Source organism: Arvicanthis niloticus, chromosome 8 (genome assembly GCF_011762505.2).
Source record: "Arvicanthis niloticus isolate mArvNil1 chromosome 8, mArvNil1.pat.X, whole genome shotgun sequence".
In the NCBI taxonomy this organism is placed as follows: Eukaryota; Metazoa; Chordata; class Mammalia; order Rodentia; family Muridae; genus Arvicanthis; species Arvicanthis niloticus.
In genome coordinates this window covers 60,696,534-60,709,083 of record NC_047665.1, presented here as the reverse complement: position 1 = coordinate 60,709,083, position 12,550 = coordinate 60,696,534, and the positions used below count along the sequence as shown (strand labels likewise).

Sequence of the window (12,550 nt, the reverse complement as noted above, 5' to 3'; positions counted from 1 at the left end):
GACTTGCCAGTGAGAGTGACAGCAAACAGGTGAAGAGAGCAAGTTGCTTTCTTCCACAGCCTTTATATAAACTGCCAGCAGAGGGTGTGGCCCAGATTAAAGGTGGATCTTCCCACCTCAAAAAATCCAGATTAAAAGTGTATCTTCCCATCCTAAATGGTCTAGATTAAAAGTGTATCTTCCCACTTCAAATGATTTAATTAGGAGAAAGAAATCCCTCACAGGTCTGGCCAATCACTTGGGGTTTAGTTAATTCCAGACGTAGTTAAGTTTATAACCATGAATAACCACCACAGCTGTGGAGGAGCATAGGTGTAATCCCGTGAAGAACCCTCAGCGCTCTTTGGCTAGTGGCCTAGCTCGGGTGGTGGGGAGTTGCAGACCAGTGAGAGACTAGGGCTCAAAAAAGGTGGACAGTGTTCCTGATTGACACTTTAGATTGTCTTCAGGTATCTATATGTGAGTGCCCACACATGTCCACATGCCCACATGTACATATATACCTGCATACACATGAACACATAAATATTTAGATGTTCTTGGAATGTAATCCAATGTATCAATGTATCAGTGAACCTCCCCCCAAATTGAAAATATTATGAATCAAAAGTATTTCTAATCTACTTTGCCTACCAAACATCATAGCTCAGCCAATGTCTTGTCAATTAACAAGGCCAACTGGGAACTGTCTTGCTGTTGTCATCCAGGACCCCAAGACTGAATCTTACTGTATATAACTAATCCTGGGAGAGATGAAACCATTTCTGCTGAATGTGTATTGGTATCACACCATTATAAAGTCTGAAAATTGTTAAGTCAAACAATCATATGTTGGGACTCACCTATTTTGAGAACTGGTGGGCGGGACGCAGGGACGTCCTCCACAGCTGCAAGACGACAGTCCCCAATAACACAAAAAGTCCAGGGTTCCAAAACGGCTTTATTGGCATGATGGATGATAGTTGAATCTGGATGTGCACCCCCCACTTAAGCCAGAGTGGGCCTGGCTTAAATAGGAAGGAAGAGAGGGGGGTCACTTAATTAGCTATGCCCTCTGGCCTTTAAGTAACTCATTAATATGGAAATCTCTTGAGGCTGAAGCCTGTAGTCATGCCCTCTCTCACTGTGTTAGGTGACACCCCTTTGAGAGAGGCTGCATAGCCAAATGTGACTGTAAGGGGTAGGTTAAATGGAGGTCTAGACTGAGCGTCAGGAGTCTGGGTTCTGGGGGCATGGCCGAACACCTGCTGTTTCTGCATTGGGGTTGGGGTTCAAGGCCCATGCCCAGCCAAGAACCAAGCTATCCCTTCACAGTCCTACAACCTATATCTGTGTTATACGCATGTACATGTGTGTACACACATATATGTATAACAACTTGTTCTTGTTTTGAGAATACAGTTTTCTTTTTCTCAGAGTATCATTGTTATATTTTAAAAGTATTTATGTTATTTTTATTCTATGTGTTTTGCCTGTAAGTATGTCTGTGTGCCATGCACATGCAGTGCCCACGAGGCCAGAAAGAAGGTATCTGATCTGGAACTGGAGGTACAGATGATTGTGAGCCACCATGGAGGTACTGGAAACCTGTATCCTCTGGAAAGAGCACCCAGTACTCTTAACCGCTGAGACATTCTTCCAGCCGCTGGTTATTGTTTTTATAATTATTCTTGTTTATTATAATTGTGTGTAACGTATATATAGGAATGAGGGCAGGTGTGTGTCTCAGAGCGTATGGAGGTTGGAGGACAGCTTTCTGGAGTCAGGTCTTTTCTTTTATCCTGTTGAGAATGTCTCTCTTATGTCTGCTGTGCTGTGCACGCCAGGCGATCAGGTCTGCGAGCATTTAGGTAATTCACTCATGAAGGTCTCCCAACGCCTTCATGAGTGTTGGGATCACGGAGGCAGGACCCTACATCTGGCTTTTCCACACAGGTTCTGGGGTCTGAACTCAGGTCACCATGCAGGCACTTTTACTGGCTGAGGCATCTCTCTGGCCCACTATTTTTTTCCTCTACTGTATAGTTTGTTTCTTCCAAATTGCTTTCTTTTAATGTAAGACTCTCCTCAGTTGTGGGGGCCTCTGTGGTTGACTGCTTGTGGTTAAGACTTTGCCTGTCACCATGGGGTGATCTGGCTGGGCCGTGTGCTGGGAATCGGATGAGAGCATCTTCTGTGTGTCCGTTTCCCATGTGCTACTTAGAATCCCTCGAGTGTGTTTTCTCAAACTGTTCACTGTAAAGTGTTGTCGTATTTTTTATTAGGGTCTGGGGAGTATGCAATATTAGATGTGTGTCTCCCATCTGCTGCTTGGTTTTTCTTCTTCCTGGCTGTCCACACCACACACACTTCCTGTAAATTCTCTTTTACCTGGAAGTTAGTCTCCTAATTCCCACATTTCTATGTCTCTGAAATCGAGAAGAATGGTCTTTAAAAGCTTGGGTTACTGTCATCAGAGAGGCTTCACTCATCAACTGATGGAAATAAATACAGAGACCCACATATTAGATGGAGCTTGGGGAATCACGAGGAAGACAGGGAGGAAAGATTGTAGGAGCCAGAGGGATCAAGGACACAAGAAGAAAACCTAGAGAGTCAACTAACCTGGGCCCATAGGGGCTCGCAGAGACTGAACTGCCAACCAGGGAGCATGCGTGGGATGGACCTCGGCTCTCACACATAGGTAATAGTTGTGCAGCTTGGTTTTCATGTGGGACTCCTAACAGTGGGAGCAGGGGCTGTCTCTGACTCTGTTGCCTGCCTTTGGGACCCTTTACCCTATGGGGCTGCCCTTATCTAGCCTCAATAGGAGAAGATGTGCCTAGTCTTACTGCAACTTGATATGCTGAGGCAGGTTGATGTCCACGGGTGGCCTCCTCTTTTCTGAAGAGAAAGGGAGAAGGAGTGGAGGGGGGAAGGAGGAAGGACTGGGAAGAGAGGAGGGATGGGAAACTGCAGTCAGGATGTTAAATAATAAAGAGAGAGAGAGAGAGAGAGAGAGAGAGAGAGAGAGAGAGAGAGAGAGAGAAGAAGAGGAAGAGGAAGAGGGAGAAGGAGAAGGAGAAGGAGAAGGAGAAGGAGAAGGAGAAGGAGAAGGACAAGGAGAAGGAGACGGAGAAGAAGAAGAAGAAGAAGAAGAAGAAGAAGAAGAAGAAGAAGAAGAAGAAGAAGAAGAAGAAGAAGAAGAAGAAGAAAGGGAGGAAGGGAGGTGGGAGGGAGGAAAGGAAGGAAGGAAGGAAGGAAGGAAGGAAGGAAGGAAGGAAGGAAGGAAGGAAGCAAGCAAGCAAGCTTGGGTTAAAATGGTAAGGCAATGTGAAATAGCAACCAGATAACCAAGCTAAACAATCGTTGGTGTATGTGAAACAGTTTATACAGGAGAGCCTGGGACTTTGTACCATGTGGAGCTGTGTAACGCCTAAGATGTATAACACTTAAGGTGTAGATCAGAATGACAGTCTCTATGTGGAAATGACTTCACATCCACAGTGAAGACCCATGGAATCTTCAGGTGCTCCCAGCTCCACAGAGGATCTCTGTGAACTGGAGACGAGGAATGCTGTCTGCTCAGACGAGCAGAGACCTGAATACTGTAAGACGCACCACATGTGGGATGCAGTTTTCCAGATGGTGAATGACTCTTAGTAAAAGTTCTGAACCATAACAGCAATGAAATGAACGACTTTCCAACTTACATCGTTAACTTTCCAGAACACTCTGCGTAGTAAAGCCATGCAAACAAATTATAAATTACACTTTCTAAGTGGAGTCACTTTTGAATTTAGACCGTTGCACCTGTCTGAATGAGTCCTGTGTGGTGTGTAAGCTACCTCTTTGGCCTCATGCTGTATGAGGCATCTTATCTTCCTGGCCTTTGGTTGCTATATGCTTGTAGGATCTCCTACACTTTGGAGTCATGAAAAATGCTACATTGAAATTGCAGTTACCCTGACCACGGGGGTTTCTTCCAGCAAGACTTTCTGTTACTCTAACAAGTACCCTAGCAAGGAAGCTCATCTCTTGGCACCCTGGCTGGTTCCCTGTAGAGGAGGTATTCCAAGATCCTTGGCCAAACTGCTCCTTCAAAGGAGACCATGTTCTCAGAGAGGCACCCAGTGGTAAGCTGTGCTTGAGGAGAGGTCAGACATTAGTACCCTCTAATAAAGACTTAAAATGTGGCCTGGGCTTGCTTGACGAAAGTCTTGGGTGTGGGAGGGGTAGGTGGAAGGAGGAGGAGAAGCAGCCACAAATATGATTATTGTTAAGATTGTGATAACAAATCTGTGTCTTTTTGTTTTGGTTTGGTTTTCCAATCTCTCTCAGCTTTTCTATGTGTTTGGAATTGTTCACGGAAAACATGTTTGAGATGTGCTGCCCCAGATTGGATTCCTGTGCCTGCTGGCAGGGGTGGTGGAGGAGACATATTAAAGTAGACATTGGATGCTTTAGAATGGCAGAAGTACCAGGAAGGTCTCCAAATGCCTTTCCTTGCCACAATTATTGCAAGGCAGTGTGCAGTTGAGGGCTGAAACGAACAGCTCATTAAGGTCACTGGGCATTCTCTCCCTGTACCTGATAGTTCTCTAGACTTCTCAAGGCAGACTTTTCACCTCCTATAACATCACGTCATCCCTCCCGAGGAATTATTTCCCCACCAAGCTCCCCATAATTTATTTTAAAAAAGAAACAGCCTTTAAAGAAGGGAGGCACCGTGCAAGAGGCGGTGCATTCGCAGCAGCCTGGCTGTTTATCTCAATTCCCTGTGCATGCCCCAGGGCAGCTGTCGCCACAGCAGGGGTGGGAAGTGGATTATTGGAGCCTTTGCTGCCCTGGAAGATGGATGGCTTCTAAGTGGGACCTCTTCTCCTCGCAGTGACCAGGCATGATATTGAGCAAAATAATGGTCAGAGCGAACATCGACAGGCCCCTAATGAGAAGCTGTTGACAGAAAAATTGCTCTAACATTCGTCAAAAAGCCAATAAATGCCAAGGAAGGGAGTGGAAACGTAGTAGCTCATAAATTCCTTCTCAGGGGGACTCTGGAGGGAGCTGGGGACAGCACACCTGCCCTGCCTTCTCAGCACCAAAGAATCTGCTCCCGGAAGGCCTGTAACGTTAACAGTGGCTTCCCCTGGTGGTTTTCATTTATTTATTTTTGAGAAGAGATTATCAACAAAGAGGCCACTCCAGCCTCTGGTCAGAGGATGCTGTATTGGGTTCCAATAGAGGCTGGATCAATACGTTAGTCACGCAGAGGTCTCTGTGATAGCCCAGTTTGAAAGCTTTACAAGGGATAATGTACTTTGCTCTTAACAAGCCAAATGGATTCTTCCGTGTTTCTTTGTTCTTGTTGCCCACAAGGCTTACTTTATAGCTAGCCTCATTGCTTCATGGCACCATGCCTTCTGTGGAGAAAATTGTTGTGTGTGTTTTGTTTTGTTTTGTTTTTGCCAAGGAGAGGTTGTTTACTGGCTGCCAAGTATGACTTAGCTTCTTGGCTTAGATTGACTCCTAGTGACCATTCTGAATGAGGGACTTGTGTGGGGGAGAATCCGTTGGAAAGAGATCACAGACCACACTCTTGAAGGCTTGGGCTCTGAGGAGGGTAGGGCTGGGCCAGTCAATGTTGCAGTAACAAGCATGTCTCCTAGCTAGGCTCAGGGATGGATGACTGAGGATCGGGACCGTGACTTCGGGCAGGCATGAGGTTTCACTTGGGAGTGTCACAATTCCAATGTGAAATGGCCTCATAGTCTTTTGTGTTTGGATACTTGGTTCCCAGATAGTGCCTCTGTCTGGGAAGTTGTGGAACCTTTATGAGGTGGAGCCTTGATGGAGGAGAAGGGTCACTGGGGGTAAGCCTTGGGTTTTTCTTCAGTTGGTCCCACTTCCTGGAACTGATTACCTCAGGGTCCTGCTGTCATGTGTCCCCTGCTATAGTGGAGTAACTGTAAGAAAAAAAAAAGGCTCTTCCTTTTAAAAGTTGTTTCTTTTCAGATATTTTCTCAAAGCAACAAGAAGTGACTAACACAGGAGCTGCTAAAAAATATTCTTTGTGGAGGGTTGAGCCCTGGTGGTCCTGCTCACACCCACCTCACTTTCAACCTTTGGATTTGAGGCGAGGTCTCCCAGTGTACACAAGGGTGGTCTTGAGCCTGTTATCCAGCCCAAGTTGGCCTTGAACTTATGACCTTCATGCCTCTGCTTCTCAAGGGCTAGAATTACAGATGTGTGGTACCACGCCCGGATTAGACTTCCTTTTCATTTCTGAATTATGAAGCCACAAACCTTCTGTCTGCTGTGTTGAGAAAAAGCATCCCTTCTCTCGGTGATAGAATTCTTTGTAAGCTGTTGATCAAATGTCTGGCAGGAAAGGCTCATACAGACAAATTTTTAGCACTGACAGACCCCATGACAAACACCTCTGAGGATGACTGAAATATGCGCAAGTATTACTAAGAGGAGTGATTTGGAAATCCCAGCTACTGGTTGTCTGTTTTGTCCTGATGGCTTGCTTGTGTTCAGATGCATGATATAAGTTTTACATTAAGGTAGATCTCTTATCCTAGGAGCTCAAGGGCTTCTATGGAGCAGTGGACATAAAGCTTGCTGTTAGAACACAGCTCAATGGAAATCTGGAGTAGAGGATTGTACATACCACTGGTGCTTCACCAAAGTATAAATTTAAAATGAATTTCTACAAACCATTAAAAAAGTTAGAATTTCCATATTTTCAGCTCAGTTCTCAATTAGAAATCTTACATGACTCTCCACTGCTTAGCAGTTTAAACTCTATAGTTTTTTACCCTGGGACTCTGACACTGACCTAAAACACACACAAAAAACACACTCAGACACACTCTCACACACGCTCTCATACAAACACATACACACACACACACACAGTCTCACACACACACTCATACACTCTCATACACATGTACACACTCACACATATACACACACTCACACACTCTCATACATGCATATACACTCACACACACTCGTATACTCACACACCCACATACTCTAACACTCACACACATACACTCATATACTCACACAGTCACACTTACATACACATACATTCACACATAGACATACTCACACACATACACTCACGAACACACTCAAACACATACACTCACACATACTCGAATACATACACATTCTCTCTCTCTCTCACACACACACACACACACACACACACACACACACACACACACTCCCCATGGCCTCCCTTAGAAGACACCACATACCTAACCCTCTCGTGACCCTTCATACCTCTGCTGCCTTTACCCTTGGTGCACACCTCCCTGGTCCACACTCATCTCAACAGCCTTCTTCATGAAACTTCTGGTTCTCCAGATGGGAGGAAACACTGAGTGCTCTGGACTCGGCATACAGGTACGTCTGCATCCAAGGGCGTCTACCTTGGGTTCCTTAGTTATCTGGGATTTTGTTATTCCATTCAGAAACATATAATGGAGAATGCTTTTCTATGAGTGTACAGAAGACTCAATTCACAATGACTCCAACAAGGATGTGTCACCTCATATAAGAAGACACAGAGACACGGGGTAACACAGTCACACCCAGATTCTCACCTTGTTCTGCTACACTCAGTTGGGAAGATTTCATATTCAGTTGTCCTCTGTGCAAGATGTTCAGAGCCAAAACCTGAGAGAAATCGCATTATGTCTGTGGAGGACAGAGCCGTGATCCTAAGCTCCTCGTGCAATGTCCTCCCTGTGACCTGCTTCTGACTGATAGAATATGGCAAAGGTGACAGGATATACATGATTTCATGTGTGTCTCATGTTGCACAAAACTGTTGCCCCTGTCTTGCTAGAAAACTCTTTAACACAGCCAGCTTCCATGCTGCAAATCAGCATATGGAGAGAGCCATGGGTGGCTCACCCAGTGAGAGACAGACCCTCGGTTTGGTAGGGTTTTGTTTTGTTTTTTTGTTTTTTTGTTTTTGAGACAGGGTTTCTCTGTGTAGCCCTGGCTGTCTTGAAACTCACTTTGTAGATCAACCTGGCCTCCAAGTCGGAGATCCACCTGCCTTGGCCTCCCACGCGCAGAGACCATAGGTGTTCACCACCACGTCCAGCTTAGTTTGTTAGTATTGAAGGAACTAAATGTCACCCACAGTCACAGGAGATTGGAAGAGATCCTTCCTTTTTCAAACCTCAAATGAGACCGCAACCCTGGCTGAGGTCTCTCCTCTCTCTCTCTCTCTCTGCATGAGTAAATACATGTGGGTATGAATGCGTGTGTGCAGGATCCACATGTGGAGGTCAGAGAACAGCTTTGGAATTGGTCTCAGGCACCTTCCATCTTTCTTGTTTGAGACAGGATCTCTCTGTTGGGATTCATCTTGTATGTTACATAACCAATGTGCTGTAAAAAAAAAAATGCTTCCTCTTAATTCCTGTTTGGTCAGTAAATGGCTGGAGCTATAACTGGGTAGAGAGGATAGGAAGGCAGAACTTAAAATGAATGAGGGGTCTTGAGAGAGGCCATAGGGAATAGAGGAGAGAAAGAGAGAGGGGGAAAGGAGGGAGGGAGGGAGGGAGGGAATGAGAAAGGGAGAGAGAGCAGGGAGAGAGGGAGGCTGATGGAGCAGAAGCGGCCCGGAGACATCAGATTGGCAGGTGACTGACGTTTGTGTGGGTTTTAACAGGTGACAGGATTAGAATAGCTCAGAACCTGTCCAGCACAGTGCCCACAGCTTACTGATAAACTGTAGTGTCTCTGTGTCCTTTACTCCAGAACTATATAGGCAAAAGTGGGGTTGAAACCCCCAGTAGGTATTTGGAAGTAAAAAGGGATGTAGCAACCCCTCAGAAAAATAATGTATTCCAGTATCTCTCTCATTGGCCTGGACCACTGCTAGCTGGCCCTCAAACTTCCAAGATCTCGTCTGTGTCCCCGCTCAGCTAGTTAATGCTGGGATTGCAGATGTGCAACATCTGCCCTGCGTTTATGTTTCCTAATGTAGCTTCAGAGGATCTGAACTCAGGCCCTCGCATGTCTTTTGTTTGATTTTGTTTCTTATTTTTCAAGACAGAATCTCTCTATGTCTTCCTGGCAGCCTGGAACTCACTATGAAGAAAGACTGGCCTTGAACTTACAGAGCTCCTCCTGACTCTGCTTTGCAAATGCTAAGATTTAAGGTGTGTATTACTATGCGTGGTGGTCTTCTCACTTGTACAGCTTGGCTTTGCCAAATGAGCTAGCTCCCTAGTCTCTTGGTTAGCACATACATCTCTATGAGACAAGGGGAGGGCAGAGGTCATTTTGGTCAAGGTTTACACAAATGCAAGAAGAAATCTTAGCTATCTCGACCCTTGGCTACCGACCACCTGTTTTCTTAAATCTCTCTGAAGAATGTTAGGCATCACTAGAAGCCTAAATATTTGGAGACTAAAATACAAATTAGTTCTGCTTTGCCAAAACAAGCCCAAACTCCCTAAGTCTGATTCCATCCAAGTGGAATGGCACCACTCACACATGTCAACTTCAATTTAAACAGAAATATCAATGGACTTCTCTGACTTGAAAAAGAAAATAGCAATTTAATCCATGTAGCACTCTCTAAAACTGATTTAGAACACAGGAGCTAAGCGTTGCAGAAAACCCATCTGTGTTACGATGTTTATGAAACAAAACTATATGTTGGCAACATTTAACATATAGCAAGTGACTCTGAAGAGCTGCTCTTCACTGGGTATTATCTAAGCTCCAAGAAATGAAACATGGGTAACAATTCACTGTGCAGCCGGAACTGGCCAACATTCCATCCAAAAGACATAGTACACACAGCCCAGACAGTCTGCCAGCTTTTCATGAGTCTTCATCTGGGACATGAAAAAATAAACTTTGAGGGCTGAGGAGACGACTGGGTTGGCAAAGTTCTTGCTGTGTAAGCATAATGACCTGCATTTGATCCCTGGAACCAGTAAAAAGCCAGGCATGGCCGAACCTGTTTGTAATCCTAGTGTTTGGTCTTGGAAGGCTGAGACAAGTAGATCTTTAGAGCCTGCTGGTTAGCCACTCTTGCCAAAGTGGCAAGCCCTGGGTCCTAGTGAGAGACTCTGCCTCAAAGCACAGGGTGGATAACTCCTAAGGAACATCTAAGGCTGTCTTATCTCTATGCACATGCGCACACCGTACCATGAGCTTGCGAGCGAGCACACACACACACACACACACACACACACACACACACACACGTGCACACATTGTACCACGAGCTTGTGCACTCGCACACACAGAGGAAAAACAAACCTTTAAGCCTCAAGTGATAAAAGAAGAATCTTTACAAGATGAAAAGTTGACATTTTCTTAAATATTCACAAAATAAAAGTCAACTTCAATAATAGTATGTAAGACATTAATATATTTGATTGCCCAAGAAATCATGACCTTTGATTAAGGCACATTTTCAAGGATTGTGGTGTGACCTAAATTCTCATGTCTGTGAATGGATCTCTGGTTCTCAGAGGGAATTGTGTTTTTCCACTGTTTGCCACTGCTCAGAATCAAGTTCTTAACTTCTGCAACGGTAGAGAAGAAGTTCACTGGTCTTGTAGAATCCAGGATGTACAAGCTAGAAGGACATATCGAGGTATTGGTAGAGTAGCCATGATTTCTTCCTTCTCCATTCCTGTCTTCCCTCCTCATGCTGGGCTTTGTTGTATAGCCCAACCTGGCTTGGGATGATTAATTCTTTTGCCTTAGTTTCCTGCAGGCAGGATTTACACACATGTGCCAGCATGCCCAGCAGCAGAAGGGAGACAGCATTGACGGAAGCTGTCTCCTTACATGTGCTCATACAACTGGCCAGCGTTCAGTCAGTGTTCTTGGTGGCCAAATGGATGCTTCTCCTCAGATCTCCATTGGAGAGCAGTGTTCCTTTTGCCCTGACAAGTAAGTCTGATCACTTTGGAGCACATCACAGATCTAGTTCTAGGCTCTGTAGCTGTCTTTGGATATTTTGGGAGGTCTATAGTCCAGCAGTTGGGAACATAACCTTGCAATCATACAGATTCAAAACCACATACTGGCTCTTCCAAGGGCATACCTTGACTTCTCTAAGTCTCATACATAGCATGAGGAAGAATAACGAACTCTAAGGCTGCCCAGGATGGCCTTAGGCTCTCCCAAAGTCTCTGGCCTTTTGTCATGTGGCCTGTTTCTATCTCTCAGGGGCCAAATCAGCCTTTGAACAAAGCCTCACACAGGGCTGGCAGAATCGAATGATCATTCCTACTGATTTGACAGGCACTGGCTTCTCGGGTGTGGCCTGCTGGGCTCAGCTCAGTTCCCCAGAGTAAATGGTGCTGAGGGAAAGATAAATATAATAGGCTTTTCAAAACCAGTCATCTTATGTGGTTATCGGGAAGTTTTCATTCAACATCCTGGTAAAAGGAAACAGATAACCAATAAACTGAGAATAGTGTTAGCCTTGGGATAGATTATCTGATGCTGAGGAAGGGGTGGGTGGTGCATTTCTTGCTGGATTATTTTCTGCCCCAGTGACGACTGATATTTATAGCTAGTTGTGAATTGCACATCAGCTCCCAGGCTGGGGAGCCAGCCTTGAGGCCTGAGGAGCTTGTGATCTGTAGGAACAGTGTTTACTCATATGGAATGGAACATTTTATTTTCATTTGTCAAATGTGTGGGAAGGCTCTGTGAGCCTAGATGGTGTCTCCCACCCTCCACCTCTCATCAGTATGATCCAGCACCCACCTAGGTGTAATTTTCTCAGTGTGGACACCAAAGAGGAACAGACACTGACTGAGTGGTCCATTTCTTTTGGACTAACCACCTTAATGAGTCCTTACAATCTAACTAGAAATGTCAGCCAGCTGTCCATCGCCTACTAGTAAAATCCCCGCAGGGGTCCTGCCGGTTAACAGACCCAGTGTCTCTTGTGAGCCTGCAAAGTCCACTCTCTTACTTGGTGACAGTGTTGTGGATCAGGACAATCATTTCTCCTTGAGCCCAGGCTGGGCTCAGACCATCCCTGGGGATAGTCAGAGAGAAGCACAGCGAGGCACAGTGCGTATCCCACATGATCAGAGCAATTTCCTGCTGACACAGTTCCAAACTGTGCTCAGCCTCTGGTAACAAATTCAGATTAACATTAGGCAACTGAGCTCCCCAAGAGAGCAAGTGTGTGCACTGGGAACTAAACATTTTCCTTTCTGGATTTTGGTCTAATGATCTGGAACATTTCCCATGGGGCAGTGCAGCCAGGGGGAAACTATGGCTGTAGCAGGCAGACATGTTGGGATCTTTATGTACTCCAACCTCACTGTTTGTCTCCGGCCTAAGATTTCACTGGAGATAATTATCTCTGTGGTGCCCACTCCCCTGACCCACCTGAGGGACTTGTGAGAACATGGCATATTCTGGGGCTGCAGGAGATGGCAGCTCAGATGGTTTCTGCACATGAGGCAATCTTGCAATGAAGTCCTTTCTGCCATCTTAAGCACGGAGAAAGAAACAACTTCCCATCCCAAGAGAAGCCTGTAAC

The 12,550-nt window shown here is 45.4% G+C and overlaps 1 long non-coding RNA gene and 1 other non-coding gene across 2 annotated transcripts; one reads left to right on the top strand and one right to left on the bottom strand.

Annotated features, from left to right (window-relative positions):
- Positions 1 to 5,132: 5,132 nt before the first annotated feature.
- LOC143443363 (uncharacterized) lies at positions 5,133 to 8,516 on the bottom strand. Its single transcript, XR_013112288.1, has 2 exons — positions 7,605 to 8,516; positions 5,133 to 5,945 (listed from the first exon to the last, which is right to left on the bottom strand). It is a non-coding gene; the product is annotated as an uncharacterized LOC143443363 (long non-coding RNA).
- On the top strand, positions 6,339 to 6,404 carry LOC117714462 (small nucleolar RNA SNORD78). The gene has a single exon (XR_004607540.1). It is a non-coding gene; the product is annotated as a small nucleolar RNA SNORD78 (small nucleolar RNA).
- Positions 8,517 to 12,550: the final 4,034 nt, after the last annotated feature.